The 14,828-nt window shown below is 43.2% G+C and overlaps 1 protein-coding gene across 3 annotated transcripts in view; it reads right to left on the bottom strand.

Annotated features, from left to right (window-relative positions):
* LOC109878625 (F-box/WD repeat-containing protein 7) overlaps positions 1–10,216 on the bottom strand; it is a 187,445-nt gene extending 177,229 nt beyond the window's left edge. For all 3 annotated transcript variants that reach the window (XM_031837853.1, XM_031837855.1, XM_031837854.1), the window contains exon 1: positions 9,779–10,216. The gene's annotated coding sequence lies outside the window, so the exon portion shown is untranslated. The remainder of the gene's footprint in view (positions 1–9,778) is intronic.
* Between the last annotated feature and the right edge of the window lie 4,612 nt (positions 10,217–14,828).

Genomic DNA, 14,828 nt, shown 5'->3' with positions numbered 1-14,828 from the left:
ATACTTACTCATGATATACTTCTGCCAGGTAAGCTTACTTTTCAGTTAACATGTGGATCAAGCAGTCAACAAGTCGAGCAGTCATTTGAAAGAGCAAGACAATTTCAGCGAGACAACTCAAAGGCAAAATCCATTAACGCCATTCATTTCCCTTGAAAATCAACCACTCTGTCGTGGGTGATGTTGGCTATCGCCAACTGGTCGAGCACCAGTACACACTACAAAGTGTGCTATTATTCAGATGCTGCCCTATCGGAATTACACTAATAGAGTCACTGCTATTAGCTTCATGACATACATACTATGGAATGAAGTTTGGGTCTTACGTGTCAAAAAAAGATAGCAGCACTGTCAACGCTGCACAAAATTTTGCAAACAAGCAAGCACCGGCCACGAACGAACGATGTGCTTACAATACCGCGTTGGCAATAAAGCCAAATTTGTTCAACCGCAACTTCTGGGGTAGCTAGCTTTAGCTTGGTATCTAGCTAGCACCAATACACCAGCTTGAAAACAATGACCAGTAGAAACTGCAGTCATTTTCATTATTCTTAGCAATGATTTAGGAATCCTTGTGAGTAAGTATTAGCTAGGTAGACACTAGTTGTTCGCCTATTGAAATTGAACTTCATATCATGAAAATAAATAGCTATCCAGCTACTTAACCCTGTTGCCCAAAGCTAATGTGTTATAAGCAGCCAGCTAGCTTCAACTGCTGTGAAGCTAGCCACAATAAGGATTAGGCACAAGTGGAATTTGTGGTTTGCCTTCAAAATAAAAGTATAATTGACAGTGAAAAATAGTAGAGTTATGCCATACTTTTAGTTTGAAGGCTAACCAAAGTCCACTGTTGTGGCTAATCCTTATTGTGGATAGCTACAATCTTTGTCCCCATGTGCAGTTGCAAACCGTACTCTGGCTTTTTAATGGCGGTTTTGGAGCAGTGGCTTCTTCCTTGCTGAGCGGCCTTTCAGGTTATGTCGATATCGGACTCGTTTTACTGTGGATTTTGATACTTTTGTACCCGTTTCCTCCAGAATCTTAGCACTTTTCGCACCAAAAATACATTCATCTCTATGAGACAGAACGAGTCTCCTTCCTGAGCAGTATGACGGCGCGTGGTCCCAATGTGTTTATACTCGCGTACTATTGTTTGTACAGATGTACGTGGTACCTTCAGGCATTTGGAAATTGCTCCCAAGGATGAACCAGACTTGTGGAGGTCTATGATTATTTTTCTGGAGGTCTTGGCGGATTTATTTTCATTTCCCCATGATGTCAAGCAAAGAGGCACTGAGTTTGAAGGTAGGCCTTGAAATACATCCACAGGTACACCTCCAATTGACGTAAATTAGCCTATCAGAAGCTTCTGAAGGCATGAAATCATTTTTTTTGAATTTTCCAAGCTGTTTACAAGGCACAGTCAACTTAGTGTATGTAATCTTCTGACCCACTGGAATTGTGATAGAGATTTATAAGTGAAATAATCTGTTTGTAAACAATTGTTGGAAAAATCACTTGTGTCATGCAAAGTTGATATCCTAAACGACTTGCCAAAACAATAGTTTGTAAACAAGAAATTTGTGGAGTCGTTGAAAAACTAATTTTAATGACTCTAACCTAAGTGTATGTAAACTTCCAACTTCAAGTTTAGTTAGCTAGCTAACTATAGCTACTAACTATAGCTATAGCTACAAACAGATCCACAGATGATGCAATCCACACTGCCCTTTCCCACCTGGACAAAAGGAACACCTATGTGAGAGTGCTGTTCATTGACTACAGCTCAGCGTTCAACACCATGGTACCCTCAAAGCTCATCACCAAGCTAAGGACCCTGGGACTAAACACCTCCCTCCGCAACTGGATCCTGGACTTCCTGACAGGCCGCCCCCAGGTGGTGAGGGTAGGTAGCAACACATCTGCCATGCTGATCCTCAACACTGGAGCTCCCCAGGGGTGTGTACTCAGTCCCCTCCTGTACTCCCTGTTCACCCACGACTGCATGGCCAGGCGCGACTCCAACACCATCATTAAGTTTGCTGACGACACAACAGTGGTAGGCCTGATCACCGACAACGACGAGACCGCCTATAGGGAGGTAAGAGACCTGGCCGGGTGGTGCCAGAATAACAACCTTTCCCTCAACGTAACCAAGACTAAGGAGATGATTGTGGACTACAGGAAAAGGAGTAACGAGCACGTCCCCATTCTCATTGACGGGGCTGTAGTGGAGCAGGTTGAGAGCTTCAAATTCCTTGGTGTCCACATCAACAACAAACTAGATTGGTCCAAAAACACCAAGACAGTTGTGAAGAGGGCACGACAAAGCCTATTCCCCCTCAGGAAACTAAAAAGATTTGGCATGGGTCCTGAGATCCTCAAAAGGTTCTACAGCTGCAACGTCGAGAATATCCTGCATCACTGCCTGGTACGGCAATTACTCGGCCTCTGACCGCAAGGCACTACAGAAGGTAGTGCGTACGGCCCAGAACATCACTGGGGCAAAGCTGCCTGCCATCCAGGACCTCTACACCAGGCGGTGTCAGAGGAAGGCCCTAAAAATTGTCAAAGACCCCAGCCACCCCAGTCATAGACCGTTCTCTCTACTACCGCATGGCAAGCGGTACCGGAGTGCCAAGTCTAGGACAAAAAGTATTCTCAACAGTTTTTACCCCCAAACCATAAGACTCCTGAACAGGTAACCAAATGGTTACCCGGACTATTTGCATTGTGTGCCCCCCCCCAACCCCTCTTTTTACGCTTCTGCTAGTCGCTGTTCATCATATATGCATAGTCACTTTAACAATACCTACATGTACATACTACCCCAATAAACCTGACTAAAAGGTGTCTGTATATAGCCTTGCTACCCTTTTTTCAAATGTCTTTTTACTGTTGTTTTATTTCATTATTTACCCACACAAACACACCTTTTTTCTCCGCACCATTGGTTAGAGCCTGTAAGTAAGGTTTACATCTGTTGTTTCCTGCGCACGTAACAAACTTTGATTTGAAACAGATTGTCTTTTGCTATGTTTTTGGGAAAGAACATTATTTGCATCAATGAGCTTGCTTCAAGAGGGCCACCATTGTTCCTGTTCCCAAGAAAGCTAAGGTAACTGAGCTAAACGACTACCGCCCCGTAGCACTCACTTCCGTCATCATGAAGTGCTTTGAGAGACTAGTCAAGGACCATATCACCTCCACCCTACCTGACACCCTAGACCCACTCCAATTTGCTTACCGCCCAAATAGGTCCACAGACGATGAAATCTCAACCACACTGCCCTAACCCATCTGGACAAGAGGAATACCTATGTGAGAATGCTGTTCATCGACTACAGCTCGGCATTCAACACCATAGTACCCTCCAAGCTCGTCATCAAGCTCGAGACCCTGGGTCTCGACCCCGCCCTGTGCAACTGGGTACTGGACTTCCTGACGGGCTGCCCCCAGGTGGTGAGGGTAGGCAAACAACATCTCCACCCCGCTGATCCTCAACACTGGGGCCCCACAAGGGTGCGTTCTGAGCCCTCTCCTGTACTCCCTGTTCACCCACGACTGCGTGGCCACGCACGCCTCCAACTCAATCATCAAGTTTGCGGACGACACAACAGTGGTAGGCTTGATTACCAACAACGACGAGACGGCCTACAGGGAGGAGGTGAGGGCCCTCGGAGTGTGGTGTCAGGAAAATAACCTCACACTCAACGTCAACAAAACTAAGGAGATGATTGTGGACTTCAGGAAACAGTAGAGTGAACACCCCCTTATCCACATCGATGGAACAGTAGTGGAGAGGGTAGCAAGTTTTAAGTTCCTCGGCATACACATCACAGACAAACTGAATTGGTCCACTCACACAAACAGCATCGTGACGAAGGCGCAGCAGCGCCTCTTCAACCTCAGGAGGCTGAAGAAATTCGGCTTGTCACCAAAAGCACTCACAAACTTCTACAGATGCACAATCGAGAGCATCCTGGCGGGCTGCATCACCGCCTGGTACGGCAACTGCTCCGCCCACAACCGTAAGGCTCTCCAGAGGGTAGTGAGGTCTGCACAACGCATCACCGGGGGCAAACTACCTGCCCTCCAGGACACCTACACCACCCGACGTTACAGGAAGGCCATAAAGATCATCAAGGACAACAACCACCCGAGCCACTGCCTGTTCACCCCGCTATCATCCAGAAGGCGAGGTCAGTACAGGTGCATCAAAGCTGGGACCGAGAGACTGAAAAACAGCTTCTATCTCAAGGCCATCAGACTGTTAAACAGCCACCACTAACATTGAGTGGCTGCTGCCAACACACTGACTCAACTCCAGCCACTTTAATAATGGGAATTGATGGGAAATGTAAAATATATCACTAGCCACTTTAAACAATGCTACCTAATATAATGTTACATACCCTACATTATTCATCTCATATGCATACGTATATACTGCACTCTATATCATCTACTGCATCCTTATGTAATACATGTATCACTAGCCACTTTAACTATGCCACTTTGTTTACATACTCATCTCATATGTATATACTGTACTCGATACCATCTACTGTATCTTGCCTATGCCGCTCTGTACCATCACTCATTCATATATCTTTATGTACATATTCTTTATCCCCTTACACTGTGTATAAGACAGTAGTTTTGAAATTGTTAGTTAGATTACTTGTTGGTTATTACTGCATTGTCGGAATTAGAAGCACAAGCATTTCACTACACTCGCATTAACATCTGCTAACCATGCGTATGTGACAAATAAAATTTGATTTGATTTTAGAAATCCGGGTTGAGAATGAAACGACTGAACAATGAAACCGCACAACAAGTAAGTGAAAGAAATAGGTTTTGATTATGTTTTACTAGTAATGGGGACATACGTAAATGCCAACAAAATAACTTTGATCAGTGTGGTGTTATTGTAACATTTATTTAACTAGCAAGTCAGTTAAGAACAAATTCTTATTTACAATGACAGCCTACCCCGGTTATCAGTATCGTTCTTTTGGCAAGAAAAATATTGAATATTGACCAAAAATGTAATATCGGTGCATCGCTAATTTGTATGTATTATTTGCTAAATGTATCATGAAATGAACAGCAGCAGTACAAAACCATCACATTAGAGAGTACATTCCTCACACACTAGATGTGTCATTAAAGGGGAATTGCACTCGAATCAAAATGTGTTAACATATTCCTCCAGACAACTGAGAAAATATATCATTTGGGAAAATAAAACAGAATTTTAAAAAAAATTGCTCTGCCCAAGAAGGTTCCACTTCCAAACAACATGTACAGATTCATCGAGAGACAAGGCATCTTCTATGTACATGAAAAAAATGTTTTTTTTAGGAGTTGTTTATTAACCATTATAGTAGCAGGTACATTACAGTTCAAAAGTTTGGGGCCACTTAGAAATGTTCTTGTTTTTGAAAGAAAAGCACATTTTTGTCCCTTAAAATAAGATAATATTGCTCAGAAATACAGTGCAGACTAGAGGTTGACTGATTAATCGGAATGGCCAATTAATTAGGGCCGATTTCAAGTTTTCATAACAATCGGAAATCTGTATTTTTGGACACTGATTTGGCCGATTGAAAAAAAAAGTATACACCTTTATTTAACTAGGCAAGTCAGTTAAGAACACATTCTAATTTTCAATGACTGTCTAGGAATGGTGGGTTAACTGCCTTGTTCAGGGGCAGAATGACAGATTTTTACCTTGTCAGCTCAGGGATTCAATCTTGCAACCTTTCAGTTACTAGTCCAACCACCTGATTACATTGCACTCCACAAGGAGACTGCCTGTTACAAGAATACAGTAAGAAGCCAAGGTAAGTTGCTAGCTAGCTTCCTTGTATTATATTAAGTTAAAATAAGTGTTCATTCAGTATTGTTGCAATTGTCATTATTACAAATAAAAAACATTTTAAAATCGGACGATTATTCGGTATCAGCTTTTTTTGGTCCTCCAATAATTGGTATCGGCGATGAAAAATCATAATCGGTCGACCTCTAGTGCAGACATTGTTGATGTTTTAAATGACTATTGTAGCTGGAAAATAAAGATTTTTTATGGATTATCTACATAGGCCCATTATCAGCAACCATCACTCTTGTGGTCCAACAGCACGCTGTGTTAGCTAATCCGGGTTTAGATTTTTTTTAAAGCTAATTGTTCATTAGAAAACCCTTTTGCAATTATGTTGGCACAGCTGAAAACTGCTGTTCGGATTAAAGAAGCAATCAAACTGGCCTTCTTTAGGTTAGTTAAGTATCTGGAGCATCAGCATTTTTGGGTTCGATTACAGGCTCAAAATGGCCAGAAACAAAGAACTCTCTTCTGAAACTCGTCAATCTATTCTTGTTCTGAGAAATGAAGCCTATTCCATGCGAGAATTTGCCAAGAAACTGAAGATCTCGTACAACACTGTACTACTCCCTTCACAGAACAGAGCAAACTGGCCCTAACCAGAATAGAAAGAGGAGTGGGAGGCCCTGGTGCACAACTGAGCAAGAGGACAAGAACATTAGTCTAGTTTGAGAAACAGACACCTCACAAGTCCTCCACTGGCAGCTTCATTAAATAGTACCCACAAACGCCAGTCTCAACGTCAACAGTGAAGAGGCAACTCCGGGATGCTGTCCTCTGTCCAGTGTAAGAATGCGTTCTTAACTGACTTGCCTGGTTAAATAAAAGGTTTTTAAAAATTATAATAATAATAATTTAAAAAATGATGAACCTGGATTAGTTAACACAATGTGCCATTGGAACACAGGAGTGATGGTTGCTGATAATGGGCCTCTGTACGTCTATGCACTTATTCCATAAAAAATCTGTCGTTTCCAGCTACAATAGTCATATACAACATTAACGATGTCTACACTGTATTTCTGACCAATTTGATATTATTTTAATGGACAAAAATGTGCTTTTCTTTCAAAAACGAGGACATTTCTAAGTGACACCAAACTTTTGAAAGGTACTGTATATTGACACTAAGGACACGAGGAAGGGGAGAGAAGAAGATGGTGCCTATTTTAAAATATTAATATTGTTGTTGTGCAGCTCTCATGCTAAAAAAGGTTGGAGACCCCTGCTCTATTACAACTCCCATAAAAAGGAGACTTATATAGCCTAAATTTGTGGCCTAATATTAATGGTATAGACAAAAGAAAAGCCACTTGACGAGGTTAACCTCACAAAGCAATCACACAGGCACTGAAGTGAGTAAGAGTTCGCTATAGATTACATGACTAGTCTATACAATACATGACTAGTGTGTATTAGATGTCGGTTAATCTGTTATTGAGTAGCGACAGGCAGTACCACCTTGGCAATTCCAAGCACAAACTGTACTGAGAGAATCGTGTGTGTACATGTTTTTATGCTGTGAGAGCAGCAGCAATGATTTTGTTATCTGCATGGCTGTAAGAGCATGATGCAAACCCTCTTGGATAAATCGACACTAAAGGGTATTAAATGAGTGGACAATTTAATAGCCAGGCCCGGAGGCTTAGAGTTTCAGAGGCCCTCAAAGAAACATCCAGACAGTCCACATAAACAATTTGGATTAGTGAACATGAATGTGTTCCATTACTCATCTCTTACCAACATTCTCCATCACCACCACAGTCAGTGTGAAAAAAGCTGTTATTCAGAGAAAGAAAACCTTTGGTTGTCCCACTTCCTGGCTTTCATTAAGAGAGGAGAGCACGACATTGTTTAATATATCTCTTGGAGTCCTTAAGGGCCTTCTCCCTCCCTCCCGCTTCTCTCTCCTCTTCCATTCTGTTAGTCTGTGGAGGGCCTGAGCGCCGAGGAGTTATTGAGGACTCACTGTGCAGGGAGAAAGCAGAGAGGCTCTAAGCCTTATGAAGACAGAGGGACTGAGGGAGAAAGAAAGCAAGAGGAGAGCACAGAGGGAGTGTTACAAGAAAGGAATTATTTGAGCAGGAAAATAAAAGGGCTTCCTTTATCTTACTTTCAATTTAACTTTATTTTGTCTTGTGCAGGGGACAACACAAAAAGAGACCACACTGAACTGTCAAGATTGCATGAGAACCCTCAGCATCAAGTCTTGAGAAGAAAGAAACTGGCTGTAAAGAATAGCAGTATGTACCTGCCTACAGGACAGTGCATTGTTATAGGCATACACCTTTATTTTGAGGAACTATAGGTAGCTATTCATGGGGCCCAGATTTGTTAGGGGAGAAACGCAGCTGAAAAGACTATACAACGGGTGTCTTGTTTAACATTCCTAAGTGCTGCATCACATATCCTTACAGTTGTTAGAGGAGTCATCGGGTACATTTCATAAGGAAAATGGCACATACAGGAAGGGCAATAATACATTTGACAATAGTGATTACAAAAGAAGAAAATGCAGGTATTGCCGACATGACACCCTATAGTCTTTCATAAGAGTAGGCACCAAATTTTGAAATGCACCGTTTACTTTACTTGATTCACTGCGGCAACTATGTCAAGTATGACAGTTAGTGATACTGGGATAGTAGCAGTAGTTACCTCAAAACCGCACATCAAGCCTAACCCATCTCTCGCTCCCCATCATTTTAACGGGACCGTGCACACGTTGGCTAGTTTTTGTAATTATTCACGGTGTGATATCTAGGCTGTTTTGTTACGTTTGCAACGCTACCCATATAGGTTACGTAAACAGAAAACAATATTATTTCTGTCAATTTAAACACAGAACTAGCCAATATGAGAACTCACTGTGCTTGGACGTTTTGCCTAGGCGTGCAGTTATTGCTGTATTGGCTAGATGTATAGTTTGCACGTGTTTATTTTTTTATGCGTGGTTTATATGAAATTGTACATTTATAATAAAAGAGATGCATTTGTTATCCTCGCTTGATAATCTCGAATTTCTACATTCTCTGACTGATGCCATAGACAGGAGCATGTGCTCGGCTCACACTGGCGCCGTTCCTCGCGGCTAGTAAGATGCACTCCAAAACGTTTACCTTGCTTCACCAACCTTACGAAAAAACACTAAGCAAAATAAAATGTGATAAAGTACAATCCCATAAACGTTAGCTTGCGAGGGTATCGAACTCGAAAGTCAGCTCTTACAAACTAAACGTTATTGTGCTTGCATGCTGTGTTGTGGCGAGTAAGTCAGGATGTTATGCTATCTGAAATTGGATGACTAGCATTAGCATCACAAAAGGAGACTGGCTAGCTAGCTTGATTTAGTGTGCGGTGCAATCTAGTTGGATGGATAACTCCAGCGAATTACTGAAATTATAAATCAACACTAACAGAACGTTAGCATACTCTCAAAACAAGCTAAATAAACAACGTAAGACTTGCTGTTCGTGCAATTAAAAGTGTTTTCTTGTCAGCCAGCAAAATAGCTTGCTAGTGCTAGTTAAAGTCCAGCAGATGGTTGGTAGCTAGCTACTAACGTTAGCCGATATGGACTACATTACTACATTAGCTAACTAGCCCCATTAGCTAGGTCAAGGTGGTCATGTTATTTACAACAAATGTATCCGTTTCGTTACCTCTGAAAACACAGTTTAACATATTTAATTCGTTATCAATGTATATGCAAAGCTGATGTTTACAAATAGCTCGATTTAGTGATAAACACTCTTGCAGCTGGCTAGCAAGGAATTGGTATCTATCTCGCTAAAGTTAGATAACCATATTCCGCCGCTGACTGTCTGGCCCAGCGCTGTATTGTAACGATTTATACGCCTGGACCACCCGTTTTCTTGTACCTCTTACCTCCGAAATTATCAGAGTAGAACACAGCAAAATGGACTCCGGCTCCTCTTGATGTGTCCAGAAAAACGGAGCGCTCCTCTTCAGGATACAACTCACGTCGATGGCCCTTTTTGCCGCTGGGGTCTCCCTCTGCTTCGTATTTTCTCAGCAGTAGCTAGCTAGGCAACCTTCCCAGTTAGCCAACTGGCTAACCTCGGATACCACTTTCAATACTTTCGTTTCGGCTTAGATATGATGCCAAATTATAATCTTTTTTTTAATTCGTCCAACAGTTCGGGTCACCCACAGACAACAAAAAAATCCGCTTGGGGATGGTGTATGGTCCGTGTCCGAACAGCACTGAAGGGGAATTAGCTGAAAATTAGACAGAGTTTATCCACTTGATGCACTCCGCTACCTCAAGCGATTAGTGCTCTCGGTTCTCCGTTCACTGACTAGTAGAGAGTTGGTAGTCGCAGGATGATGACGATGCCAAAACATTTTTTTAGAAAGACGCAAACATGTTACGTCCGAAATAGTTGCTTGAACCTGTATTGTGTAGGGTAGTTATTATAATGAATATGATTGTATTCATAAAATTGGTCCAGTCTATTAGCTACTGTTTCCTATATTTCATACAAAGTGTGTGTGTGATTGTGCGCTTTATGTTTGTATATTTTATTATTTTTTATTGTTGTTGCATTTCGTTGGATGGTGTATACCATGTGTATCCAGTACATATGACTAATACAACTTGAAACTTGAAATGTATCTGTGTGAAAAACCCAGGAGATCCATACCAACCAATTTGAGCATAACGCTATTTCCTGGACCAGTGTCTAGCACAGCGCTGAAGCGAAGCGGCTGTGTGCCCGTCATTGTTTTGCTTTGTTTTACGGTCATTTCCATGTCCTGTATCTTAATCTGCCAGGGGGAGCTAGTCTGAAGGCCTGAGATATCACTAAGCGCCAAAGAATGTGATTCTGAGGAGCATGGAATTGACACTGGCACTGAGCCAACGAAAGCTGAAAAATATGCGAGTGAGTGAAGGAGAGCTTTTCCAGGCCAGGCAGACACAAATAAACTAAAAGCCTCTGTGGATAGCAGAGCAGCCCGGCAGTTGAAACCTCCACACGCAGGGAATCCTTGTGTGGAAATTGAAAAGTCCCTCTGACTTGTCTGTCTTCATATTCTAATAGTACATTAGGTTTATTTGAGTATCCAGACAAAGTCAGAGGAATCAGTATGGTCATATTAGTTTTCACATTGAAATACCAAAGGCCTTGTTGGAGTTATATGTTTAGGCCACATAGAGTTGCGGAATATGAGGGGAAATGAATAACGTTAACATCCTATATGTCTCATGTCTCGGGACAGACCCAGGCTCCATAGAACATATGTCTCAGACCCAGGCTCCATAGAACATATGTCTCAGACCCAGGCTCCATAGAACATATGTCTCAGACCCAGGCTCCATAGAACATTTAGAATACGGCAGGAATCCAACAATGACAGAGTGTCAGCTCTGTATGTTAAACCTCTGGACAGGGACACAACAGGACAGCTTTTTGCTGTGACGATTCTCAATTTACACCGCGATATTCCTCACATAACTGCACACATTACTCCAATTAACATGGAGCCTAGGCTAGGCTGTCCAGACCACAGCTACAGAGGGGGAAAAACACAACAAATGGCTTCCATCTGTTTCTATGACTGATCCACCACTAGCATCCAGACCAGTGCTGCTGGAGAGTGTTCAGCCACATTTGGCTGTTAGGACACTCACTGGAATTGGGCCTGGCCTGTGCATTCTCATTGTGCCTTTTTCTTACAAATCATAACTCCGCTCTCAAATATAGACAAGGCTTCCCATTCTATTTGCATCATATGTTTTTTAAAGACCAATGCCAAATCCCAGATGTCTTTCATCTCGCTCACAAAGTCTGAACTGAGTCTCGGCTTGTGCCGAGGTATTTCCAGGCCCGCAGAGTTCATAGTTTGACACACACCCAATGTCCATTGATGGGCTGCTGTGTTGTGTTGAGAAATAGAGGGTCACAGTCAGTGATGGAGAACTGCTGTTGTCTGCTGACCACTAGGTTGGATGGTGGTCATGTGGCTAGCCTGTGTAATGATGGATGGAAAGTGGGTTTCATCATAATAATACAAAGCTTTCCCACATTCAGGAAACTTCTTTGCTCTGTTTTGACTAGATTAAACCATTACTCTGAGGTCATGCCCTTACAACTGCCAACATGACCATAGGGAAACACAGCTCTTACTCTGTACAATAGGGAAGATGACATCGGTATTGTTTGTATAGGCCTTTCCCTGTTCAGTAGTCAAATGAGCTCACAGAGGAAGAATATAGCTCAGTTGGCTGCATCAGGGTTTCTTGCTGTGAATGAAAGGGTTAACCCAGTATTGCCGGGAAAGGATCATGTGTTGCTCATCAGGCGTGTTGTGCCACACGCAGCAGCAGCATAGTGCAGTGTGAGATCTCATATCTTTGATGATGAGTGCGGGAAGGAAGGGGGCCTTTCTCTTCTCGCCGGACACAACTCGTCAAGAGGGACTAGGCCTGGAGGCAAAGTGTGTCACTATCATAGAGGAAGATACCACACACACACTTTCTCTGTTTCACACACACACACACACACACACACACACACACACACACACACACACACACACACACACACACACACACACACACACACACACACACACACACACACACACACACACACACACACACACACACACACACACACACACACACAGTGTGTACTGTGGCTGTGTGTGATTACCCTCTGCCCACTGGTTCAGTGTAGTAGGTAGCATAGATAAGCCCCACACAAACAGAAAGATGAAGAGATGAGAAAGAGGTCGCCTCAGAACACCGCAGCCTCTCTGGAAAAGGACAACATGGCTGACTGTGTGGCTGAGAGGGAGAATTGATTAGAGGTGACAGTAACAATGGCTCAGGCCAGATAATGATACAGTGCACTACAGTAAACCATGAATCCAGTACAGGGCAGAACAGACTGAGGATAGTGAACACAGAGAGAGAAACAGAAACCTGATATGGCATTTGAATTGAATGTACAGTGTTGATATCACAGATTTCATGGGATTTCAGATAAACATATTTTTATGCTCTGGCAGGGCAGAATGAACACGGACAAAACAGAAGGCTGACTTGATGAATGTATTGATCTCAGAGGGATGTATCGTCATCAGTCTGTAGATTCACTTATTAGTTTCCCATGAATAGATACTGTATCGTTTGTAGAAAGAAAAGTTATTTGCAAGTTGACCCAATTCTCAGAAGAACTCTTCTAGCTAATCATCTTGTCTTCTATTTTTCTCACGCACAAGAAGTTGTCTTGTCATCTTGGCTCGTCTCCTATCTCTTTGGATTATCTCATCTGTTTATTTTAAGTTGCCTTTGTCTGATATCAGTGAGCGTCAACATTAGGCTTAGGTCATGTTTAGGTTGTGTCAGGTCACCTTGTTTGAGCGTCCCTTTCTGCTACGTACAAAGACACGACACAAACCAGTGCAACCAGAATCTAGCTCTGACTGTAAGAACAATGCTCACAGCCCTGGAAATGCCCATATTTTCACATACACTGCTGTCATGAAGGTTACATATGAAGCAGTCTGAGGTCAACTACCATACACCGCTGTCATGAAGGTTACATATGAAGCAGTCTGAGGTCAACTACCATACACTGCAGGCTGTCATGAAGGTTACATATGAAGCAGTCTGAGGTCAACTACCATACACCGCTGTCATGAAGGTTACATATGAAGCAGTCTGAGGTCAACTACCATACACCGCTGTCATGAAGGTTACATATGAAGCAGTCTGAGGTCACTACCATACACCGCTGTCATGAAGGTTACATATGAAGCAGTCTGAGGCCAACTACCATACACTGCTGGCTGTCATGAAGGTTACATATGAAGCCGTCTGAGGTCAACTACCATACACCTCTGTCATGAAGGTTACATATGAAGCAGTCTAAGGTCAACTACCATACACCGCTGTCATGAAGGTTACATATGAAGCAGTCTGAGGTCAACTACCATACACCGCTGTCATGAAGGTTACATATGAAGCAGTCTGAGGTCAACTACCATACACCGCTGTTATGAAGGTTACATATGAAGCAGTCTGAGGTCAACTACCAGTCCAGTGTAATATGTGGTAGTATAATAGTTATTAGCTCATTTGTGATCAGTTTTGCATTTCAACTGTTAACAATTACAGTAAGTTCAGAATCAGGTAAAGTAATATTAGGTCTGTGTTTAGGGGCACACTTTCCCTGGGCTGTGCAGTAGAGTACCAATACTTGCAGTGCTATATCAACTAGATGTTTATTTATGTATTTAACTAGGCAAGTTAGTTAAGAAGAAATTCTTATTTACAATGATGGCCTACCCCGGACGACACTGGGCCAAGTCTATGCCACCCTATGGGACTCCCAATCACGGCCGGATGTGATAAAGCCTGGACTCGAACCAGGGATTGTAGTGACGTCTCTTTCACAGAGATATAGTGTGCTAGACCGCTGCACCAGTCAGGAGCCCAAACTGTATCAGATATATCCAGATTAAAAATAAAAATAAAAATAAAAATGTTTATTTATTTATATTGAAAAAATATGGAGGAGACACATTAACCCCCGTCTCTGTCCTGCCCCCCCCCCCTCCCTCCCCAACCTCCGTCTCTGTCCTGCCCCCCCCCTCCTCCCCAACCTCCGTCTCTGTCCTGCCCCCCCCTCCCTCCCCAACCTCCGTCTCTGTCCTGCCCCCCCCCTCCCATCCCCAACCTCCGTCTCTGTCCTGGCCCCCTGCCCTCCAACCTCCGTCTCGTCCTGCCCCCCTCCCCCAACCTCCGTCTCTGTCCGGCCCCCCCCCTCCCTCCCAACCTCCGGCTCTGGTCCGGCCCCCCCCCATTCCCTCCACAACCTCCGTCTCTGTCCTGCCTCCCCCCTCCTCCCCACCTCCGTCTCTGTCCTGCCCCCCCCCCCTCCCTCCCAATCCTCCGTCTCTGTCC

This window comes from Oncorhynchus kisutch, linkage group LG12 (genome assembly GCF_002021735.2).
Source record: "Oncorhynchus kisutch isolate 150728-3 linkage group LG12, Okis_V2, whole genome shotgun sequence".
Lineage (NCBI taxonomy): Eukaryota > Metazoa > Chordata > Actinopteri > Salmoniformes > Salmonidae > Oncorhynchus > Oncorhynchus kisutch.
This window is presented reverse-complemented; position numbering and strand designations above follow the sequence as displayed.